Source organism: Myripristis murdjan, chromosome 23 (genome assembly GCF_902150065.1).
Source record: "Myripristis murdjan chromosome 23, fMyrMur1.1, whole genome shotgun sequence".
NCBI lineage: Eukaryota > Metazoa > Chordata > Actinopteri > Holocentriformes > Holocentridae > Myripristis > Myripristis murdjan.
In genome coordinates, this window is record NC_044002.1 from 4,262,501 (window position 1) to 4,288,643 (window position 26,143).

At 40.9% G+C, this 26,143-nt stretch overlaps 1 protein-coding gene across 2 annotated transcripts in view; it reads left to right on the forward strand.

The window, feature by feature from the left end:
• The window catches only part of LOC115355050 (plexin-B2-like), a 182,799-nt gene that overhangs the window by 57,282 nt on the left and 99,374 nt on the right, over positions 1–26,143 (forward strand). Inside the window, exon 3 of one of the 2 annotated variants that reach the window (XM_030045683.1) lies at positions 12,750–12,808. The exons of the other annotated variant lie outside the window; for it this stretch is intronic. The gene's annotated coding sequence lies outside the window, so the exon portion shown is untranslated. The remainder of the gene's footprint in view (positions 1–12,749; positions 12,809–26,143) is intronic. 2 annotated transcript variants of the gene reach the window in all.

Sequence of the window (26,143 nt, forward strand, 5' to 3'; positions counted from 1 at the left end):
GAAGCCAACGAGTTCATGCAAGCTACAGCAAACCGGGGAAAGCTGCTTCTAGTCTCTCTCTTAATGCCTCAGTGTTTGACAATAGACACAGCCCAGTATGTAAAGGTGGACATAGCTAACATCATGATAGACAAACAGAAATACAACATATAGTTCAGTGACAATTTAAAAAAAGGATGGATTGGATGGGAATATTTACACAATTTCTTGGTGGGCTTGTAGGATGAAGCCTTGAAGTAATAATCAGCAACGTTTTTAGATATATAAAAGTCTTGCTATCACTGATTGAAAGGCAACAGTGTAGTTTTCTTAAGGTGAAGGTCAGGGTTATCCTGGATCAACAGAGTATCATTCTTTAGTGTTACTGTGTATGTAGTAAAGGTATTCATCCTCCAACACGGATGTAGATCCAAAAGCCAAAAAAAAAAAAAAAAAAAGTGTCTTTACAATTCCACTGTTGAATCAAGACAGCGCATGTTATCTGACACAGGAGGATAACTTGCAAAGTATGTGTGGGAGAATTGAACTTTGGTAGAGTGTTGGGTTGTATAGTCGCCTGGGTGTTACATGAGTCCACATGGTGGAGAAACATCCTCTGTTGCTCTGTGCTCCTCTGGGCTGCTAACTCCAGATTCCTGTTTTTTATGTTTCTCCATTCACTTCCACAGTGCAGCACAGAAGCTCTTAAAGTAGCACTGAAGGCATAAAAATGAACGTGAACAAAGCTGGTTATGCCAGTATACATAGAAACCAGTCCCAGTACCCATTCTTTTTAGGAAATTAAATGTCTATGTGCTTGTTATTATCCTATTTGAATTGGAGAGCAGGTAACTGCCACAGAGCAACCTTGCAACAGGAAGAAACATATCACTTTCAGCATAGCAAAACAGCTTGACTGTGAAGGCTCATGCACACCTTCAGAGTAATATTCAATCATAGAGTAGAAAATAAAATAAAAAAGAATTTACGTATAGAAAAAAAATACATTGAATCTCATAATAGAATACAAAAACAAAGACTGATGCTATTTTAATTTTATAGTGTGGTAACCTTCTGCCTATCTAGAGATGTATGTATGTACGGTCCCTATTGGCCTAACCTAAGGAGGTGTAGTCTATGTTTGTTTGAAAGCGTCTTTGTTCCTCAATTCCACCTGATTAAGGTCTCAGGACTGAAACGTTGTGTTCTAAATAAAGTTTACTGCAAGTTTTAAGACAGTGTGCAGGCATCTTCTCCTCCCATAGCAAAACAGCTGCTGCCGTTCCTGCTTTCATTGGGGGACTTGACAACCGTAACCCGCCCTAGCCACCATGGCTGAACAGCAGAAGAGTGCCACCCACAGAAACACAAAATCCGTCAACAGAAAGTCCAGGGAGGCAGATGGCACCGTGCTGGACACATGGTTTGACTGACAGGTGATCCTCGGGAAGTGCAGTGCAGAAACGCAGCAGAAATGAACACTTAGCACCAGAGACCAGTCATTTGAAGGAGCTCGAGCCTCACTCCCTCAACTCAAAATACCAGTCTGCAGCCATTTATTCAAACGAGGGTTTTGGAGTTCCCCTCAATTCACTTGGCATATTATTTCACTTTGTTTTACTTTTTCACTCCAGCTTCTGTACCTTGCAACAGTCCAGCGAGTTTCTTTGCATCTCTAAATTTGAAAAACTTTCTTTGACATTTTGACAATACAACTATAAGTGGACATTCATATTAAGTGTCCCCATTTTCATGCCTAGATTAACATTTTCTTCAAGCCTTTTTGCCTTAAATTCACTGAATATAAAAGTGAATTGGTCATTAAACTGCATGCGGCGTCTAGATGCGAGCTATACAAAACAATGAATGGAGAGCTCTATTCAATATTCAGTACTCTTGAGGATATTATGTAAAAAGCCTAAGTAATCTTGCTTAATGCATATTTTCATGTAATGCTTTTAGCTGTTACTAACCATACTTTTATCACGGTGTGAGAAGTTAAAGGGAACAAAAGAGGCAGTAAGAAGTCTAAGAAGATGTGCTGTTGATGGCACTGAAAGCTGCTTTTTGGAAAACAGAAAAATAAATCCTGATGCCTAATGAAAATTGGCAGTGGCATCTGTTTAGATCAGGGATGGGCAATCATGTGCCATGGAGGGCTGATTGTATGCGGGATTTCATTACAACCAATCTTTACGCAAGCTGATTTCACTGTGTAACACATCTTCATCCACAGAGGAAAAACTAATCAGTGAAGAAAGCTGCTGCAGTGTTGGACCGGAATGGAAACCCGCAGACTCTCAGACCTTCATGGGATGACAACCCATCCGTGATTTAGATGTGAAATAAACAGTGGAAAAACTGAAACTGAAGATTATCTATATTTACAAAAGGTGCCACTTTTTCAGATGCACCAAACCAGAAAACATGAGAAATTCAATAACCAAAACACATCTGTACTTTACTTAATGATATATTATTAATATGATGAAGTATTCACAAAATAAACTGTGTATTAAAGGGATAGTTCACCCAAAATTTCATTGAAGACATGTAAAAAAAAAAAACAAAAACAAAACTTTCTTCAGAGTACTAAAAACAGCTGGCATGTAATGTTGTGGCTAGCTTGTTTTCCTCCACTCCCCTCTGCTACATTTCTGCTACATTTCATCAAACTCAGACTTTGTTGATTTAGCAGTGTGAGTGATTTAAGGCGGTTATTTTTAAGAATGTTAGCCGGGGGAAGTCCACCTCAATGCCAGGAGGCTAACAGTTTACATTTGGAGCATCCAGTCAGTATCCAGCACTCAGTAACAATGAGAGGAATATAGCACCACTGCTATCCTACATTACAACTAGGGTGAAATAGTAAGTGAAATGATCTTATATTTTTCAAAATGTGTGCTTGCTTTAATTTAGAAATTTGAAATATAAACCTTCACTGCTAAGCTGCAAATTTGAATTTCAGTCTTGTTGTATTCAAGAAGGACTGCTGATGAAATTCATGGCAGAATTGACTTCTAGAGTCCTGAGTTGTGATTAGTTTGCATGGACTGCTGCAATACAGTGACATATTGCAGTGTAATCTGAGACATTACAGTCACCAGCATTTGATAATAATTCACCAGCACTTCTCTGTATGTTTGAAATATCTATGCTTGCTACTGTTACTGTATGGAAGGATTGAAGGCAGGAGCCAGAAGTTACATTCTGATATGTTGATCATTTTGGAGTAGGTTTGTGTTTAGTAATGGGCGTTTAGTGTTAAACTGTATGGAACTGTTTGCTCTCAGGTTGTGCACACAGACGAGTGGAGGGTCACTCAGCTAGTTAGTGAAGTAAGTTAAGGTTGATTCAATGTTCCCTTTGCCAATAAATCATGTAAAACACGCAAACATGGTGGTGATTTGTTTGCTACCAGACTTTACCATTTTCACTGTGAACCAGCTGTTGGGTAAATGGATCAAGCTGCTCGATTTTTCCTGTTTCTTTTTATTTTAAATTGTCAAACCAGCCCTGTCCTTGTGCTTTTGTTTTGTTGAATTTAGCAGACAGAAACCAAAAGAAGCCCAAGGTGCCTTGGTTGAAGTGCTTTTGCTTGCAGCCTCAAACACATTTTTAGCCACAGGATGCCCAATTTAGTGTACTCAGATTGTACATTATGTACCAGTCAGTCATACAGCTCCAGTTGGTGCTGAAAGTTTGATAAAATGTCTGCAATATCAAGGAATACAATATCTACACTGTCAAGGCAGCAACATAAGAGTGTTATTTTAATTTAAGAATGCTATATGTAATTGATGGGTTGGGCGCTGAGACAAAATTATGAAATATGAGGAGAGTGGTCATCACTTGGAAGTCCAAGGGAGGATATTCACACAATATACTTTTTTTTTTTTTTTTTTAGATACTTTGTTCCACCAACCTCATCAAAATGTCATACTTGGTTGTAGACCACCTACTGCTCGTGTAAGTCCCTCTTGACTGGACCTTAGATATAGTTAGACAGGAATTTAGATATAGTTTGGATATTGTATAATCCAGCACTGTATGGTATAAAAATGCTGTATCATTTCTATTTGAATTCAAAAGCAGCAATAGTACACAGACGGATTGAGACCAATGGAGAGAATTGATACATCAAGGATTGGACACAATGAAGCAGAAAAATGAAAACCTTCATAGACGAATGGAGAGAGATATAGGAGGATATATTGATAAAGAAAGTATATACATGCAGATGTGTTTTATAAAGACGTGAATATATCAGATTCATAGAAATGACAGGTTGATTATGTTGCCCTTTGAGATGGAGTGCATGCCTATGTGTGTCACTTATGAAAGCTTCGCCTTGTCAGTTAATGTGCTGATGCTCTTCTTCTTCAAGAAAAAAAAAATGGCGATTTCTCTCTCCCTCATCTCATCTCCTCTATTGTGTCCCAGCATTCAGATGGGTACAGGATGAGATGAGAGTATCAGTTTGTATTGAACATGGTTGAATGCAGCGCTGATGAAAGCTCGCGCTGATAATAGCTTTTTCATTATGTCCTTAGCCAGGCTTGGCATTTCATTTTCTACCAGAGAGAGAGAGAGAGGGAGAGAGAGAAGTTCTTATTTTCACCGCTTTGGTAGACACAGTATTTTTTGACTGGAGTTTGAGTTTATATTTGAAAATTTTTTTACAGCACTTCTGCTCTATTAGACTTTGTGGAGAGACCAGTGGGGAGGTAACATCCGAAAAGGGTTGTACCCAAAGGTGTACAAAGGAATTTCAGATTGCTGGGGTGTGTATAAAGAATTCTGACAATGAAAAGGTTTCATCCTATTCTGGTCACAGGCGTTCTTCGAATTGTGGCAGAACGATAATGTGAAAGGAAGTAAGATGTCCTCTCACTCCACAGGCAGTAAAATCTCTTTCATAAGTCCATATCAGGATCAGCAGGCTTAGTCCACTCAGTCTTAATTCATGCAATGAATTAAGCTTTTGCAAGGGAAAATCGTGTAATCGTGATCAAGAACAAGAGTGTCCCCTCCTCTTCCTACAGTGATCCCCCGGGTCAGGGAACTCCATCAGTATGACTGAAAGGTTTACTCCAGACAGAGAAAGAAGATTTGTAAATTCTCTAGGGGTGACAAAGAGCCCTAGAAAACGGTAGAAAGAAACCTGTTTCACACATTTATTGCATTAATGACCATGTTTAGTCCTCTGACTTAGTCATGGTGTCCTTGCATCCTTGGTTGTGCAAGATTGGAAGCCCTGGCCTCATGAGTACATTGTGTACATCTCAGCCATCCGGTTCACAAGGGCGTCCCTTGGGAGAGTCTTTGGATGAAGTTAACATGGGTGTAAAAGAGCAGTCTATTATCATTCAGACTGCCCCCTCCCAATCCCCCCCCTGCTCTAAGGAATGTAAATCATGTTGAGTTGAACCAGATGTTGGTGCCCCGACTTACCCAGCAATTCATTCTGACCCCCCCGTGCCCTTCATGGTTTCGTGTGGGGTTCAGCAAATGGGGGTCTCTAACAGGCCATACAAATCCTTCAAGAATGGCAATAGGTTGAATTTTGCACCATTAATAAATATCTTCAAATATGACCATTTGAGGGTGGGAATGTCTCTGAAACATAATGTAGTCCATGGTAGCCCTTTGCTTTCTTGGTGACCCTGTGGTATAGCACTGTACCGCACAATACACATTATGAGTCACTCGGTTCACTTTTTAAACATGTTTTTCTTAAGGTTTGTTAAGGTAGCCCAAAATGGTGACAACATCTTATCAAATATGGGTCCGCAGCCTGATGTGTATCAATTTGGGGGTCCTTGACGCCAAAAGGGTTGAGAGCCACTGGCCTACAGGATAGACAAGTGGCTGTTTGACTGCAAGACCATCAGTCTGAACCCTTGTCCTAACTAGAAAAATATGAGTCGGGAGAGTGAAGGAATAACTCTTGTCTCTGAATCAGCAATGATCACTGCAATGAGTTTGCTTTGAACAAGGCACTAAGCTCCCAGATGCTGTAATCCCAGTGGACAACTGTCCATGTCCATGTTCCTGCACTGGGCAGCACCAAGTGACTAATAAGTACAAGTCTGGGCATCTTCCAAGTATGAATGTATATGACTGAGAGACTGTGAAGGAGGGCGGTGTTCTGTCAGCTTTCCCTGGATAAATAAAGTAAGGTCATTCCACTTGTTTGAAGATAGTGTCTTTTGATTTGAGAGAATTATTAAAACAATATTGAGTTGTTGTGGGGCGATGGGAAAAGAGAGCGAGGTGGGAGCGAGTGACATGGAGGGGAAGGGAGGTATAGAATATGAAATAAGGGCGGACAGATATAGAGAGGCAGTAAATGAAGTTTGGGATTTGCTTCTTTATTGCTTTCAATATATTGATATTGTTTTGTCTGGCTTAGCTTTCTCTGCCCTCCTCTCTATATTCCAAACATATCTGCTTGTAAACAAAGAAATGTCTCCTCAAACAACAATCTATTCAGTTTCCACTTCATTTCTGAGCACTTGGTCTAGGTGGCCTTCACTATAGTGCATACTGATAGAGAAAGATTCACCTTTTTTCTATCAGTACTGAACAAACCCCTGCAGCTCTATTGAGTTCCTGTGCTCTCATCTCTTTTTGCTCCTGTCTTTCTACCTCCTCTCTTTTCCCCTCTGTCCTTCTGTCCCTCATTTCCTTTACTTTGCTTTTGGTGCACAACCTCTGTAACAAACAGGTATTTGTAGTCTGACCCTCACAATGTGTTTTGTACTGAAGCTGCTGATGGGTACTATTTGGTGCCAGTGTTCAGTATCTTAAAAGTGGGGCTGGACAATGTTGACAATGTTTCGCTATAATGATATAAGACCAGTTGTGGTCTGGGATTTTGGATATCATCATATTCTAATATGGCATAAGCGTTGTCTTTTCCTTGTTTTATCGGCTGCATTACAGTAAAAGGATGCAATTTTCTGCCTGCAACCTAATAGATTTAAGCTATTTTTTTGTCTCTACCAGCTTGGTCATCATATCTGCCTTACTAATGAATTTTATCAAAAATCTTGTGTAAATATTTGATGAAAACACCAGTAGTTTTTTTTTTTTTTTTTTTTTTTTTTTCGAGTAATCATTTGATAAAATATTTAGACTAATAATAAATGTCTATTGCACCCAAAGCAGTGCCTTCAAAGTACTTCCTTAGTCTGACCAGCAGGCAACAGTGCTTTAACTTACAAAACCTGAAGATTTTATTCACAAAACAACTGCAACATTCAAGTCAGAGAGCTTCGGGCTACAGTAAGATTGCAAATTTGAAGTAAGATTGACACAATGATACGTAAAACATGGCCCAACCAATCAAACAATCATAAACGGACACATGATGACATGTCATTACCACTTAAAATTGCACTGGATGCCAACCAGCTGATGTTTAAACAGGTGCTCATTTGCACATTGCAGTTTTTTTGTGAATAAATTTGGGAAGTTTTGCAAGTTTAAGTAGTGTGTAGGGTGACCTCCTTTCTACATTTGGCCTGTTTTTTTCCAACACACCTACAGACCGACGTCTTAGTTGTGTGGAAGTTGTTCATTTGCATTTTGAAGTGATATGTAACTGAGAAAAGCACAAGTTTCCTGGCATTTGTGAATCTAAAACCAGCTGATCTTTCTTACTTGATAAATGACTGAAGTATTATCGAAATTATAATAAATTAATTTTCCGTCATGCAACTAATTGATGAATTCTTTTAGCTCTTGGCTTTGATAAGTTCCATATATCCGTGTAGCCACGGTGTCTGTGACCCTGAAGCCTGTCACCCTGCAGAAGAGTTGCACAAGGCAACACTGCTGACCAGCACTTAACTTTAGAGAAAGATTTGCTCTGCATGCCTTTGGCCTCAAAAACAAACTGTTTTACAGTGTGTATGGTGTGTGTGGCCTGGTCTGTTTGCTGATTGCACATGAAGGGAGTGAGGAAGATGAAGATAGTTGGATGGGTGTTGGAGGAGGAGGAGGAGGAGGATGAGGAAGAGGGACAGAGAGGGAGGGAATGAAAAGAAATGGTGACTTTGGGAAATGGGTTAAGAGGAAGTTGAGGGTGTGTTTTTGAATGTGTGCATCTGATGGTTCACAGCTGAGACCGTTTGTTGTGTCAGTGTGGGAATTTACACAGTGTGTGTGTGAGTGCGTGAGTGTGTGTGTGTGTGTGTGTGTGTGTGTTGACAGTGCATAACTTAGATCCACGGGGATGCCAAATCAACAACTCCTCTGTTTCCTGTCCTAATTGCTTAATTCCTATACTGACAAGCCTGTACACACACACACACACACACACACATGGAGAGCCACATCTGCAGCTGATTTAAAAATGACTTTTATTCACACATACTAGCATATATTAACAATAATGTAATAATTTCTCATTGTATTTTGTTTGGAATGTGTGTGTGATTGATTCAAGATAAAGTAATTCTGACTTTTTCTAACTTAGATGCACACATTTAATAATATATTTCATTTTGCCTCACTGGTTGCATTCCTCTCATAAGATTTTTCTCCCTCTTCGCTTTTCCTCATTTTCTTCCTCTTTCTCCTCTTTTCTTTCCGTTCCCTCTTTTCTTTCTCTCGTCCTCTCTCTCACCCATCAGTCTACCTCTCCACATCCTTCCATTTCATTCCTTGCCTTGAGTCTTTGCTTTCTATCTATCCATCCATCCATCAGTGTTTTTGTCTCTTATCTGGGTCAGGGTTATTGTTACAGTGATGATGTCCTTTTTTCCTCAGCAGCTGCCTCCAGCTCTTCCTCCCTGGCATGATGGGAGATGTAGTCTTTTTTAGCTCCATCTCCCATGCAGGCTGGGTTTGCCTGCATGGGAGAGGGAGCCTCCTCCCAGTTGGTTGGTGTCCAAAAAGGGGTACTCAGGGGACATCTTTACCAGATGCCCAATTCAACTGGCCAATCTGGAGGAGCCATGGCTCTGTGCCAGTGTCCTTCCAGATCACTGAACTCCTCACTCATTTGGCTGCTCCCGTCAGTGATCGTATACTTGTGGTCACCACCTAGAGCTTGTGATCATAGATGAAGGTCAAAATGAACATCAGTCTCACCCGCTACTCTAAATATAACTGAAACATGAACTCCTCCACTCGGAGCAACTGCTCACCCTTCAACTTGATGGAACTGACCCTAACCCTTCTTAACCCATTTGGAGATGTTGACCCTCATCCTAAATCTGTCAGAAGCACATCACAGATCCAAGCCCGATGAAAGTAGAAGAACAGTATTATCTGCAAATAACAGTATTACTGCCAGTATTACTTGCCAAACTGGATGCTCTGTAGACCTCAGGAGTATCTTCATATCCTGTCCACCGATGACAGAAACAGGACAGGGGACAAACAGCAGCTCTCCCAAGTAATGAGTAATATTGTTTTCTTTATTTTTCATTTCAAAGACAATTAAGATTCTTTGCTGAACACATTATAAAAACAAAAACTGTTAAGTTCAGCAGCACAAAACAAGATGTACAAGCAATACCCAATCAAGACAAAGGACAGAACGAGGAAAAGAAGAAAAAACAAACCTATCTAACGAATCTTACGGTGATGTTGATTGCTTAAGAGTATAACAATGACTACATTTACCTGGATCAAATAATCTGACTATTGGCCTTATTCTAAATAAGACAATAATGTGAGTAATTTGTATGTATGGGTTGTTCTTACAGCTATTCCATTCATATTTCTATTTCTATTAAGAGCACATCCCAATTTAGCCTGGCTTTACCAAGCACTACTAAAGTTATGTCCATTTCACAAAAAATATTAAGCATGCAGTGTGTTTCCACCCCAAAACAGTTGAGATTTTTTGGTTTTATTGTCATGAATTCATGGATTTACCATCAAAGTGACTAAAAGAGCATGAGCCATCAAGTAGTTGGATCTCTGTTTGTGTCACAGTCTGCTGCAAAAACTCAAATAGGATGTCATGCTACGGTTAAGCTGTCCATTTGGCTGAAATGTCCTTCAGTAACGTGACTTAAGGTGGAATACTCCACATTCTCAAATCTGAGTATTGCTTACTCTGACAATGACCTTATTTGGGTTAAAGTAATAAGAAAATACAGCTTTGGACATTTCAAATTCCAAGTATTGTCTCGACCAGGTTAGTGAGGATTGTAGTCAGTCCTAAACATAATCAGTTCTTTTTCAATGTTATGGTCATAGTCCTCAACCTGCTGGTAACCAAATGTCCCCTTTAATGCTATGAAACTAGCAAGAATGCTCCTGTGCTCTGTCATGTTTCTGTGGCAGAATAAAGACGTCTTCCACTGTTTGTGACAGGACAAAGTCAGTATTAGTCCCCCTCCATCAACTGGAGTCTCTTTGCAGCACCTTGGCTGTCTCTAAACACTCTTCTTTCTTTTTAAAGATGGCAACCATCATCCCTGTCTGTCAGTCCTAGGACACACTCCTGAAATCTATGCAGCGTTGAATAAACATGTCAACTACGGACACCACCCTGGTGTGATGCTACTGAGGATCACTCCATCTTTGTTTCAGTGTATGTTCAACTGTGTACTGAATAGAGAGCAGTGACATGCTGAGCAGGAATTTTTAGCATTTTGTTTGTATACGTGTATGTGTGTGTGTCTGTGTGTGGGTTAGTAATGTAAGTCTGCTTGCTGTTTTTGTCTGTGAACTGGGTTGCCATTGTTTGACCATTTCTCTTGGCACATGGCGTGTGTGTGTGTGTGTGTGTGCGCTTAGAGCCTGTGGTTTTGTGAAATAGAGGTCAGACAAAGAGCAGAGGGCATTCCCGCCAGCAATCTGGACCCGCTGTGTGTGCGTATGTGTGTCCTCTGCCTCAGTTTTTATTTTTATGTACAGTATTTTTAAGTGCTGAAAAATGAATGAATACTGCCACTACTGCTGATAATGAGTTAGTAAAAGTAGAAGATTCATATTGATAAATCTATTATTTACAAAAACTTTTTTTAATCAAAATATTATGAAGCCTAGCTGTTTACCTTTATCATTCCTGCCTTTTACCACCATATGGAAGAGAGGGAGAGTGAAAATGAAAGAGGTCAATGGAGGGTGAGGTGGAGCGAATGACAAATAATAAACCACCAAAAGGTTAATAAAACTCATGGAAACCTCTCTGATATTTTGAGGTGTCCAGGGGATTATTGTCAGATTTTTATTTTGATTTGAAAAAACATCAGATTTCAGTCCTTCACATCCAATCAGGGAACAAACACAAACCCAAAAATTTGCCAGCAAGTGGATTTTTTTTTCTTGACCTGTGCCAGGTTGAACCAGAAAGCATGGCATGGCCTGGCTTGACTCTTGTTGATTAATAGGTGACAAGGTGTTAATTTTATGATTATACAAAGACAAGAAAGTGGTGGATGCCACTGACCTGCTGGTATCCCATTCTAAAGCTAAAGACAATGTAGGGGCTGAATGATATGGTAAAATAATCATGTTTAAAGAAAGATCACCTTGTTTTTCAGAGTTGGAGACATCTTGCTTCCTTCCCGTCTCTGTAGACAGTTGCTCTCTGAGCACCATTTGCGCAGGACGTTTGTATCGGCTAGTGTCAAGCCCTGATAGGTAGCTATATGATAATGCGCTAACTGCTGTAATTGTCCTGTGTGTGGTCCGCACGACCACTAAAGCCCACAAGATGAATATTTATTGTCTTTACGCTTTTCTAGCTACTTCCTGATGATGGAAGGAGACACTGCCGACTGATGCCTCGCCATCTGGATGTTTAGACGTTGGGATGTTAGATGCTAGAGCATATGGACACACACACACACATACACACACACATCTAGACGCTCCTATCCAGAAGCATATGGCTCTTTGAGATAGAGTGGAGGCAGACTGGGCCATTCTGCTGGATACCACCAAGGGCCTGAGCATTGTTAGAAGTGCTGCCAAACAAACTTCACCAACCACACACACACACACACACACATATTCACACACACACACACACACACACACACACACACACACACACACCGCCTTGCCTCTCTCCGCTCTGCCTCACTAGCTGCTTCACTAGTTGTTTCAATGTGAAGTTAAAGGCAGCATGGGAAAGACTGGGTTTTGAGTAGTAAGCCAGCAGACGGCTGTCATCATGTGTTTAACAGTTTAACACCGAAATGGAAAACAGATACATGCAAGCTGAATTATTCAGCAGTATTTTGACATCGGCTGGTCCTGTCCAGCATTTATGTTGATGTGTTTTTGTCTCTTTCATCCTCTCATTATTCCCTACGTTCAGTTCCTTACCTTTTCTTTTCCTTTTCTTTCAAGGCTCAGTGTGCCACAAACACTGTTATCATTAAGAAATAAAACCAAAGCACTTCTCTCCTATTATCAGGAATTAAAAAGGCATTGATTTAATTCATGCCCTGACGAAGGCGCTTCATTTTCGCCCAAGCACTGCTCTAGCTCCTTGTCATTCTTCCAAGCAGTAATATCTCTTTCTCACTAATAGATAATGCCAGGTTTCTGGCAGGTTCCTTGAATTAGGTGTAATTAGCCGCGCTGGCTCAGCCAGTTCTCTCACATCAGTGTGCTTAGGTGGAACCCTGGCTCTCACCTTGATGCCAGTTGATCTGGAGGGGGTCCACATCCTTTGTGGGGGCTAACTCAGTTACTGTCACCTCGTTTTCATTTGCATTCAATGTGCATAGATTCTTCAAGTTTCCAAACCCAATGGATATAACTTACATTACTTTTTTGTGTTTGTGTAGGAGAGCAGAGTGAGGCTGTTCATGTCATCAGAGTCCAGCCAGGCCTGAACACTGAACTGGTGAGGAAAGATGAACTTCTCTTCTCTTCTCTTCTCTTCTCTTCTCTTCTCTTCTCTTCTCTTCTCTTCTCTTCTCTTCTCAGCAATCACAAGCAGCATTTCCTTTCCATTAATTGTCTTATCTCTTCTTCTCAAATCATTGTCTTTCTTTCACCATCTTTAACCCTTTGAAACCTGAAACCCAAATTTTCTGGATTTCATTCAAAATCATAGGACAAAAAATTAACTAAGTCATTAATCATGTGGAATAAAAATAATGTATATCTATATATATCCCACTATAGGGTTACACACACACACACACACACACACACACACACACACACACACACATACATATATATACATAAATATAAGGGTCGGGTCAGTGATGCTGGATGGATGGCAGAAAAAAAAGTGGAAAAAGTGTTAAAATGAACAATAAAACAAATAAGACTTTTTAAGTGGGTGAAATAAAAGGCTGCCCACGGGCTTCTGGGTTTCTGTTCATTTTTTATTGTCCCGACTTGTTCACTTTCCAGCGTTCCCTTTCCTCTCCTTTCATGCTAAAGTCAGTGGAGGTTCCCATTCCATTGGAGGATGCCATTGGCTGTTTATTTTCCTGCTTCTGAGTGTGTGTGTACGGGTTAAGGGGTTAATTGCAAGCTCCAGGCATTTTTTAAGGGCCGAATTCTTGTTGAGACCCGGCTGCCCTCATACAAACACTCACATATCAGCCAGTCACTTTCGCTCTCCCTCTCTCTCTCTCACACACATCCGGTTTCTCTCTCTTTCATATTATATTTGTCCTCTCCTTCTATCAGCGAACCCAAACCGCCGACTCTGAAATCCGCAATGTCATTCACCTTGTCAGGGCAAGTTGACAGGGGATTTGAATAAGAAGAACTTTGATACACACTCACACTCACACGCTCACATACACACAAACAGTTTACAATGCTTATAATGGGAGAGAAAAATAAGTTTCACGGCAAGAGGACAGAAATAAGAACTCACATACACACACACACACACACACACACGGTCTGTAATTCATGTAGCTTGTGGCGTTAGCTCCCAGTTATGTATGTCAACCTTGTCAGGGCAAGTGGCTTGGGGATTTGAATAAGAAGACCTTAGAATTACACACACATACACACTCGCACAACCCAAGACACCAACCTTGTCAAGGCAAGAGAACAGGGTAGTGGAATAAGACAACCTTTGATACACACACAAACAGCTTCACACACACACACTGTTTTTAGCTTGAAAATAGTCAACTGTAAAGTTATTGAATATCGGCACAGAATATCAGCAGTTTGAACCCAAAACAAAAAGCTGTATTAGTTGAACTGTTCATCCCTGCCCTCTGTCATAGAAATACATGACGTAGAATGAGTCATTCCTGTTGAGACCAGTGGATGTGATCGGTCTGATTGACTGAATTCTGGCCACTGTCTCTGTTTGGTCTCAGTCAGCCAGCTCACATTAAACCATGTCAGGATAGCGTGTGTGTGTGTGTGTGTGTGTGTGTACTCATTGTCCTCCACTTCCCTTCACTCTCTCTCTCTCTCTCTCTCTCTCTCTCTCTCTCTCCCCCCATGCTATGTTTTCCTATGTGTTTTTTGAAATAGCTCTTGTTCCCATAAGCGGCTTCATTTTCTCTGCCTTCCATGGGAGCTTGTAAGTTGTCACTCTCTCAACACTTAGGAAACCTAATACAAGAGTGTGTGTGCGTGTGCGCGCACTTGTGTGTGTGCGTGTGTGTGTGCACGCACGCATGCATGCACACACATCTACATTCGTGTGTTAAGGCGATATTTCTCTGGGCCAAGTAATTCCTCCCGCTCTCATAGTTGAACTGCTCCAACTGAAGTTGATAAGGCCTGTTCAGTTCTGTTTGCTACTTTCTGCTTTGTTTATAATAATCAGTGATTTTTAATGGCTTTCCTGCTGTACAGATATCATCAGCTCATACCAACTGAGCCCAAATAACAGTGCACACACACATTCATGTTAACTTGTGGGGACTTTCATTGTACTGTGTACTTTATACTATTAAATTTAAAATATACATACACATATCTACTACAGTCATCTCTGATCCACTAACCTAAACCTAATTCCACTCTGAAAGCAAAATTAAACTTTAGTAGACTGTTGGGTTGTATAGTTCCCTCACTTTTAGCACATAAGCCAGTGAGAACCAAGTGGATTATGTCAATATTTAAAACAACAAGTCCCGGTACCCATTTTTTTGAGGAAACTAAACTACTCTTTTCTTGTTATTTCCCTATTTAAATTGGAAAGTTGATCCAGCAAGTAGGTTTGTGTTAAGAACAAACAACCTCATAGTACTTTTACAAATCATTGTAAACATGGCAAAAAATGGGGTACTGGGTTTTTTATATTGGCAGAATCCACTGTGTTTGCGTGCGTTTATGCAGTAAAAGTGTTATTTTGGGAGCTGTTTTGCTGCACTATGGAAATAAATGGAGAGAAACACAGTCTTTTGGATTAGCAGCCCATGGGAGCACGGAGCAGCTGATGAGGACATTTCACCACCATGTGGACTCTTAACACACCAAACCCAACACTCTACCAATGCTCAGTTTAACATTGACCCTACTGATCCTAAACTAGACTCTTGCAGAAGTGAGGATGTGCAAGAGCATACACACCCACTCTGAGAGACTCTAACATTCACAGTCCGTCCATCCTCGGTGGATGGAAAGTCAGCCCCCAGCTGCTGTGGCCGTTCTGGGGCTCAGCAACACACAGGAAGACCAGCAGATGGCTCTAGAAGGGGAGGGCAGGAAGCTAGCCGAGGCCCAGGCTCAGGGTGAGGCCTCCAAGGGCCACTGTGGGGCCCCAGGATGCCTGTGAGGGGCGGGGTACAGCAGCTCTTAGTGTAATAACCTGCACGTAGTGGAACACAACAAGGTGAGACTTAAGTGATCCCCTGCGAAATTGGGTCTTTGTAGCAGGTAAGCAGTAATACGGTGAAAAATAGAAAGAAAAATGGCAAACTGCTGTTACAGAAACATGCAATTTACTATTCCAACACGTACAGTTGAATGCTGTGAATGAGTGGTATAGGGAAAAGAGCACAGCAAGCAAGACATTCAAACGATAATCTAATATAGAAGAATATGCACAAAATACATGCTACATGCCACACAGTCACAAATACATATCAAATAACATGATAAACAATATAAACATATGAATATTCATGCAGTGTTGCGTAGGTGGAAACAGTATAAATCACACCTGAAGACGTGATGTGCATATAGAAATGGAAAAGTAATGCTCATAATGTCATAAAAATGAATTAATGTTAAAAAAAAAAAAATGTAATCAGGTGTCCGTGACATATAATGAAACACATAATAACCTTTCGCCAGATCATATCACAAAAATAATGTTTTACTTCTGTTTCTACTTTAAGAAGTGAATTGCGACTTTGGGTGGAAAAATGTCATGAAATGTAAAATCCCAAATCATTTTATTGGATGATCCTTGTACTCAGTGCAGTTTCAGTTTCTCACGATGGTCTAACTTCTGTTTCAGAGGCCGGGAGGAATAAAATTCGGGGCCACACCCTGAATACTTGTGCATTTTTTGTGGAGTGTGTATATAAGATGAGAGAGTTTCATAGCAGCTTAGTGGCTCGCCTCTTCATGCGTCAACATCGTCTTCGTCACGTTCCCCTGATCTTTGTCACTTTATCACTTACCTCACCATGGCTGCTCCTGTACAGCTTTACAGATGATTTAGGGACATGTGTGTGTGTGCATGTGGGTGGGTGACTGGGTGTATGTGCGTCTGTCTGGATGGGTGGGTGTGGGTGTGTGTGTATGTGTGCGTGTATCTGGCTGGCTGTTGTGTTTGGGTTTATTCCCAGAATTGTACCACTGTGTGAAATTAGGGTTGTGTGTGGGTTTGACTGGCTTCCATTCTCGTCCAAGCACACACACACACACACACACATGCATGCATGCCAAACATCTCGGAGGACCTGCCAAAACTCTGTGTGTGTCCGTCTTTGTCATTACATTCCCATCATCAGCTCATTAATTCATAGCCTGTTCAATAGGTGGAGACTAGGAAAGGATGGAAGGAACATATGAAAGGAGAAGGATGGAGGGAAGGAAAGCAGAAGGAACAACACAGGGAAGGTAGAAAGGTGAAAGAAGAAAACAGAACAATGGTGAAAAGAGACCAAGGCAGATGACGGGGACAACAGAAAAGAAAGACGATGGAAAGATGGAGGGAAGTGATGAAGGAAGAACGAGAGCCAAGACGACCCAAAAACATGATGGAAGGAAGGGCACAAGATTGAGAGAAAGACAAAAAGAGGGTGGAGAAAAAGATTGAAAGGTGGAAAGAAAGACGGCAACCAAGGATCGACTTGAGAGAAGAAGAGGAATGAAAGAACACACAATGAAAAGAAGGATGGAAAAAAGCGAGAGAGAGGGACTGTGAGAGGGAAAAAGAGACTTACAAGGCAAAGTTGATGACTTTGAGCCGGCTTTTATCCACTGCCAACTGGAACTGTGGTGTGTGTGTGTGTGTGTGTGTGTGTGTGTGTGTGTGTGTGTGTGTGTGTGTGTGTGTGTGTGTGTGTGTGTGTGTGTGTGTGTGTGATTGAATAGCGTCGGTATCATTGCCAGTTTTTCAATGTGTATATGTGCATGGATACAAATGTCTGTGTGTGTGTGTGTGTGTGCATGCAGGGCGTGGATGAATGCATGCCTATGTGTGGTTTTGTATTTTCTTTTCTCTGCATGCCAGCAGAGTGTGGCTTCTGTCTATTCTCTGCGGAAAGCATTATACTCTTTCTTTTAGCTGCTCCAAGTTGCTGCTGGATCAGACTGAAGAAAAAGTCGGGAAGGCCGACTCGCAAAACCATCTGCAGCTTTCACTTTTAAAGTGATAATCCCCAACTTTCTTGTTTCTCTTTCTTTTCTGTTCATTTTGTCTGTTTGCTCGGTGCTAAGCTGCCATTGCTGTGGCGTTGTTGCGCTCTCACTCGTCAATCACACTGTGTCCGGCACTGACGTCCTTGGATTGTTGAAATTTCTTTTTTTGGACTCCCCAGCTCAGTTTATTCCAATAAACTGTGAATGTAAAGCCCTTCCCCACTTCCTTTGCACGAGTAGTGAATAGCGAAACAGAAAATGAAAATGTGGAGCTTTACAAAATCTCTGTTATACCAGTAATAATGCACTGATCAATGACCCATTCTTCATAATTGGCCAGTTGGCATTTCATAAATAAGTCATCAGTTATGAGCCGAGCAGTGGTTGAACTGCCCAGTCACATTATAGGCCTACATTCATTAGTTATGCTCATGTACCATTTGACAGTAATTGCATCTGGACGGAGCTCTGCCTTCGCTGCTGTTTAGGAGACATTTTGAATTTTGATTTGTCGCGTCCTGTGTGGAGAGGATTTCTCACCAGTGTTCATACCTGATATCAGAATTTCATTTGGGCAACCGTGTCTCAGTTTCTGGAGGTGAGATGCTCTTCTCTGTTGCAGCTCTACTTTGTGATGTACGCGGGTAAGACAGCTGGGTTTCAAAGGGATCATTCACTGATTTTTTTTTTTTTTTTTTTTTTTTTAAACATTTTATATTATTTCTCTTCCTCATTATGTAGGACAGTAGTGGTGCTCTCTTCCTCTCATTGTTACTGAGTGCTGGATACTGGCTGGTTGCTCCAAATGCTAACTGTTAGCCTCCTGCCATTGAGCTGGACTTCCCCCCAGCTAACATTCTGAAAAATAACCACCTTAACAATGAGAGGAAGATAGCACCTCTACTGTCCTGCATAACAGCTAGGGGGGAAGAGAAATGATACGATTTTTCAAAATGGGTGAATTATCCCTTTAAACAAATGAAATAATGCCTATGATGCCTCCTTGCCCAGGTCACAGCAGTTGTTTTCTATAGCTTTAAACACTGGCTTGCGGCTGGCCTGTGAGCGCTGAGATGGACATTTTAAATGTCACTGAATATATTTACTGTCGACTGTGCGTGCAGTCCTGTGACCCTGATGAAGATGCTGTTGCAGTTAAATAGCACTGTCTTCCACATTAAAGCTTTGCCACCTCTTCTCTAGGAACAGACAGATGTTTTCATTGTTTTGTCTCCTTTTGAGTCACGGCGGCAGCTGAATCATGAATACCTGCAGCTCATGTTTTTTGTTGTAGCTGAAATACTGTAATGTAAATGTACTACTGTACATCCTGTGGACCAACAGAAGAGGTGCAGAGTAACGAGGAGCGGGGGTATCAAAGTATCAGAGCAGATGTCCCAAGCAGACTGCTATATTTAAGCTTTTATGGACAACAGTGGGGACCCTGCCCGTCTCTGATGGGTTTAACAGCTTACTACACTTCTCCCTACAGTCTCGCTCTCTATTATTCTTTTTTCCTTTATTTCAGCCCAACCCCGATCCCTCCAGTTCCAAACTAGACTCGCTGTGTGTGTGCCTGTTGTGCTCCATGGCAACAGGTTAGGGTTTAATGTGTTACACACATGGTAGGCATCCCCATGGAGCTTCACTGACTCACCACAATATAGTAAATGGCAAGTGTCAGACTGTGTATGTGTGTGTGTGTGTGTGTGTGTGTGTGTGTGTGTGTGTGTGTGGATCATAGCTGAACACATGGTTCTTATTGGCTCATTGGTCTTCATAGACTGAGGGAGAGAAAGAGACACCATCCACCTTTCAAGAAGTTGGTCTGTTTCCATCAGCCAGATAGAAGTACAACTCAAGAAGTGTTGCTAGGGTTAAAAAAAAAAAAAAAAAAAAGATAATCCCCATTCTTACTAATGCATGTGATCATGCTTATTAATCATAATAACTGACCCTTTTCACAGCAGTCATTTTGACATGAATAGCAGGTAAACACAGGTGTTACTAATGACATTAATGAAGGTTCTGTTCCAGTCAGGTCGAACAGAGGCGGGATCCTGCTGCTTTTCATTCTGGATCACAGGAAATGGAACAGAACCTTAATTAATGTCATTTGTAACACCCCTGTTTACCTGCTTTTTCATGTCAACATGCCTGCTGTGAAAAAGGGTCTATTTGTCACCGTTTTAGGATATAAAACTTTTTTTTTATTATTATTATTGTGCCTTTTGCAAAATTCTGCAGCCAGAAATATGTGTTTCCACTCTGACTTTCCCATTAATGTCGCTATATCCAGCATTCAAATGTACAGTGATTACAGCCCAAACGTTGCAAACCTGGACCTGTTTGTGCTCATGCGGTTGAAAATCACAGTCTCTCAATATTACTAACATTACTATCTGCTTTTAAGTTCAGCAACAGTGTTTCCAGGATTTTCCTCTCTAACATTAGACTGATCCGTTCTTCTACACTTTACTTACTGCTTCGGTTTCCCCCCCAGATGCTCACTTTAGTATCTTCAATTACATGGTTATTAATTGCAGAAACATATCGCTATATAATTATCCACGATTAACTGTAGCCCTAGGTTTTCCCGTTTTTCATGTTTGATATTCCATAGAATTTTCTGATACACCAACTAATGGTCATGCAACCATGATGGAGACTTTTACATGGGAGACACAGCAGGTATGACATTTCTGGGAGGCAGTATCAGACAGATTTCAGTGTGTGTGGTGTGTGGGGGGGGAGGCAGGTAATTGATGGTGGTGGGCTCACCTCTCCTCAGGGAAGAGCGCTCGTTTTCATCTGCAGAGATGCACGGAGGAGCGTGGTGCCACACAGGAGCAGTGAGGACTTTATACGTGCAGTCAAATTTAATTAACTGGGATGTCACACCAAGGAGAGAGTGGGAGTACGCGCACACAGTCTCTCTCTCTCTCTCTCTCACACACACACACACACACACACACACACACACGTCCATGTAATGCAAGAGCACACACAAGTCAAATGAACTGACATGAAAAAAGAATGAAGTTAATACAGCTAGGCAAACACTCAAACACATGCGCACATAAACACATATACGCACAGTAACCAGCACACACATGAACATGCACACACACCTATAAACACACACACACACACACACACACACACAAGCACTACCTTAATAATCTGTCACTGTTGCATTAGTCCCACCTTTCAGACCAACTGTTTGCTTCTCAGCTCCTGCACATGAATGTGTGTGTGTGTGTGTGTGTGTGTGTGTGTGTGTGTGTGTGTGTGTGTAACTAGGCTGTGGCAAGTGACAAGTGTTTCGTTTTTTATCCATGAGGGTGAACGCTGCCAGCGTAGTTTTTTTTTTTCTCTCATTCAACCATTCAGATATTCTATGGAAGCATCTGGGAGGATTTAATGGGAGAATAAAATTATTCTCTGAAGATTATCTTCCCTTAGAGCTACATCTCTCTCTCGCTCTCTTGCTCTCTCTCTCTCCCCCTCTGTGTGTGTGTGTGTGCGCGCACGCGTGCATTTGTGTGCATGCCCTGCATGTGAGCAAGTGAGCAGAATTATTCTATTCAACTGTTCAAACATTTCCAAGAAGCTTCAGGAAGGATTCAGTAAGATAATAAAACTACTTTCTAAAGATTTTTTTTTCTTACCCTAATAGCTAGATCTCTTTCTGTCTCTCCCTCTCCCAAACGCACACACCCCCATATTTGCTACAGGCAGGATTTTTAATCTCCTGGATCATTTTAATCTCCTGAATCATGCACGATCATCATTTGAATTAAAAGCATTTCACTCCTGTTCTGCTGCAAGTCTCTTCCCTGTTGCTGTTTTCCTGTAACAAGTTGGATGGTAGGCAAGACAGTAACTGCCTCTCCTCTGATTTTCCTACAGCATGTAGCCTTTTTTTTTTTTTTTTTTTTTTTTTTTTGACCATTTACCAACCCAATCTGGCTCCTAGTCTCCTCAGGTGTTTTCTTCCACAATAGCTCTGCCTCTTAATTACTAATATTTAATGTTTGAAGTTGTATTCCTTTTAAGGTTGGACTGATATATCAGTAGATTATTGGTATGGGCCAAAATCAGCTGCAGAAAAAGCAATATAGGTACTAGTCCAAAGTATTCCTGCTGTCTATGATTCACTGATTGTGAAGTTTATGTGGCATTTTTGTGACCTATTTTTTGTAGGGGCGTGTCAACATAGCAAAATTTAAATTGGAAAGTAGATCTGGCAAGTAAGAAACATATGTATTGTTATGGTTAAGGTTACCTACTGTAGGTTGTGTTGTACAGCATCAGGTTAACACTCTATCAAGGTTCAATTTTGCTGTAATCATTGTTACAAAAATTCCTATCTGTAATGATATCAGATGTTATGGGTGGGAAGATCTCAGATATCGGTATCAGCCTAAAAAAAGAAAACATATCGCTCTTTCATAATCATGTTCATGTCATTTGCTAAACTGGCCATACATGTCCTGGCATTTAAAAAGCTCTGTAATAGTGGTGAGTTGAACTTCATGGCATGTGTTGACACCATGTTCACATCATGCTGACACTGCCTCTATATTATTTTCCTCTCTCTTGCCTTTGTCTGTTCGGTAATGTAAAACAACCAAACTGCTGAAGGTGGGAGAGTTGCCTCCAAAATGTGAGAGCAAAAAAGTTCAAAATGTGAGATGACAGGCTTAAAATTTCAGTTTGCAACCAAAGCTGATGCTTCAAGGTGTCCTGCCCACCCATGTGGAAAACACACCAACACAGAACACAGACGCACAGCAGAAAATTTGATGTAAATTGTTTTTAGGTGCCCCAGACCCTTTGCTGCTGGTAATTCATGACTGAGCGCTGATTGGATGGTTAGAGGAGTGCGAACGGACTTTGAGGAGCAACTAAGTAGGTGTGTGTGTGTGTGTGTGTGTGTGTGTATCCTGAGGTCACCTGATAGCTATGCTCTGATGGTTTCTGTCTGTATACCCTTCCCCCCAAATAACCCACCCACTTTGCCCCAGAAAATAAATTGCAGACCTAAGTAGGTGGACCTCATTTGCCTTTTTCCTCGACAACTGGCGTTCAAAGGCTCTGTCAAGCGTCTCCAATGCAAGCCAAACGTCAGAGTGAGGACGGCGAGGCTTTGTTCTGGCTGCAGCGCTCCTGTTTGACTCACAGCTCATCATTAGCTCCGTCTCTCTGGGCTAGAGCCTCCATGAAAAATTCACTTTATGTCACCTCTCTGCTTTTGGTTGCGTGAGAGGACCTAGGTTAGGCTCCCACTGAGTTTGCTTTGACAAATCACACTTTGACTATTAACTCTTTTTGGTGTTGACTTCTAAATCCTGAAACAGGGCAGGGACTGGCCCTATTTTACTCACTATTTTACTCAGGAGCCTGGATTTTGAAAGGTTTGATTTCACCCTCTGAACAAAATCACTGTATCTATTTATTTTTAATTTTTCAGTGGAATTTTTTGGTAATTGTCATTTTAAACACATTTTTAGGTCAATTTTATGTAAATTTATGGTAATTTCCCTTTAATTTAATTTTAATTTGCTTCTTTTGCTAATTATCAAGAAATAATTTATGCTTTCTTTCTTTCTTTCCTTTGAAATTCATTTATTTTTCCTAATTTTTCTTAATTTCTTCTTGTTTTAAATTTGTAATTATCAGTTCATTTGGGGTCATTTCTTACTAATTTTTTAAATGCCTGTAAGATTGTAAACACAAGCAATTTGATATTGATCCAGCATTACCAAGCTGCCATTTAAATATATAATTTCCATAACCCCAAGTATAGTTTTATATATTTTTTTTTTTTTTTTTTTTTTTAATGTTCCGGTAATTTTTTTTCTAATTTGTTAACCACCATGTTAGTCAAAGCCATGAGGAAAGCTCAGGTTTCAGAAGTCAAGGATGAGTGAACAGTCCAACTGGCTGATTGTTCATTCATTGTTAGCTGGTTTATCAGACACTGATTGGATTTTGATGAACTTTGGGGTGATGATGCATCGCCCCCCTGCGCTCCAGCGTTTTGAAAATGACAGCGTTTGGCCAAAGGGAGTTGGTGTCGCAGTTACAGATCAAATCGGCTGGAATGACAAGAAAGTTCACATTTCCAGGCAGCCTTGCTCTACAGATTTGCCTCCAGGTCCGTCAGTGTTCTCTGTGTTGGATTTTCCACCATTTTGAGTTTGTTGATAAACAGTTCTCCCCTCCTGTACTTTTTTTTTTTTTTTTTTTAATTTATTTACTGATTGGCCAAAGGGGTGACTGCATTATTCATACAATCAGCAAATAGAGGATGGCAAAAAGAAAAGCGTAGCAGTGCAGGCGGCTCTGCAGAATACATTGGGGTGGTTCTTGGCGCAGAAATGGAACTTTTACTCATTTGTATAACTTGTTACCGATGAGCTCAGAGGGAGGCTGCATCATTCAAACAGACAGACAGAAATAAAGTGAGCTGTGGTGCTGTCGGTGTTTAAGATTCAGCTGATGCTTCAACATCCTCATGATATAGCATCTTACTTTGTTGATTTGTTGTATTTCATGTTGAAACAGGATGCTGAGGTGGAATAAAATGTGGGCAGGGATCAGTCAAAAGTGTAAACCAATGGAAATGCCAGAGAGCCTAATTTCACATTTGAGGAGTGGGATTGTTATTTTTATTTTTTTTTATTTTTTCAAAGTTAGATTTTATTTGTTGTTGTTTTTTTCCACTGCCTGAATCAGCATCGCCGTTACCAAAAAGTAACGAAAATTAGCATACAAGTCACCACACAGTTAATTAATAAATTACATGAAAATTAGCAAAACAAAAAAAGAAAGAAAAAAGAACAAAATTAGAATGAAATCACCACAAAATCATCACAAAATTATGGCAATAAATAAATAAATAAAATAGAAGTAAATTAATTTTTAAAAATTAAGAACTTACTGAAAAAAATGTTTAAAAAATTACAAGATGTAAAAAAAAAAAATAAGCAACCCAAAAAGCAAACATATCAAAAAAAATATAGAAAATGATCCCCCCAAAAACCTTCAAAAATTAAAAATAAAAATAGATACAGTAAGTGACTTTACGGGGTTAAATATAACGTGGGTTAAAAAAGGCCTTGCATAGGCTCCTGGGATTTTCTATTATTTGCATTTTCAGAATCAGAATCAGAAATACTTCACTGATCCTCAAAGGGAAATTGGGCACTTGAAGCAAGTTGTGATTTCTTTTTTCTTTTTTTTCTATTGGCTTTCATTCCTTCCTCTATTGACCAGAGTGTCTGAAAACCTCAGCTCCACTCACGCTGGAGGACCTGTGCCCTCCATCTGTTGTGTGCCGTAAAGCAATCCAGCGCATTTGTGGGGAAATGTGATGTGGTGGCCCACGCTGTAAAAAGCGGTGCAGTGAAGAGGCTGCCAGTCTCCTCAGAGCTGTCTCATTTGTTTACGGTAATTATACTAATGAGCCAGAGTGAATGCGGTAATGATTTCTTGATGTTAAACCGTTCTACCTTTAAACAACTCTGAACATGCGGGGCTGTATCGTGGATTTAATGCGCTCGCTTTGCTCTCCCACTGCCATCTTCTCTCCACGTTCCTCCCTTTTCATTTCCCTTTTATCTTCTGTCCTCCTCCTCAGAATCTCGCTCTCTCTCTATCTGCTGGTGTCTCTCTCCCTCTCACTCCCCCCCTCCCCTCAGGACAGCCCTGGATCATGAGGATTACAAGGGTTTTGTGTTTCAGCGGGGAGAAAAGAGCGAGGGAGGAGGGCGAAAGATGAGGAGGAAGAGGAGAGATAAAGAGGGCAGTTGAAAAGGGGGGGATGAAGAGGAGGAGTTGGGAGGAAGGGGGACATGTTTGTACAGGCAAGAGAGGAGGAATAAAGGAGTGAAAAGGAGAAGGAGGAATAGGAACTCCAGGGATTCCTGTTCCTCTTTCACTGCTGTGAAGATTCTTGTTCTTTTCCTCGTTTCTCTTTTTTCTTCTTCTTCTCTGCCGTCTCTCTGACCCCTCCCTTTCCATTCTAAATCCAATTCAGTCTGTTTACACACACAAACACACACACATGCACGCGCGCGCACACACACACACACAAACTCAGAGTCCCTCATTAGGGCAGTCAAGTGTGTTCCTGGACTCTCTATTCAGACTGCAGATTGGAAATACAACACCAGACACACCCCTCACTGAGAGAGTCTCTCTCTCTCTCTCTCTCTCTCTCACACACACACACACACACACACACACACACACACACACACACACAGACCCTCTCTGTCCTCCCAGGTGAATTAGCATTCCTTTTTCTCCGCATCAGATTGTATTTGCATTGGCAGAGCTGATGCCTGCTACGATGCTGTTTTCTTTCATAATTTCCTTTCATCATCGTTCCCGCTCCTTCTCTGGAAAAAATGATGGA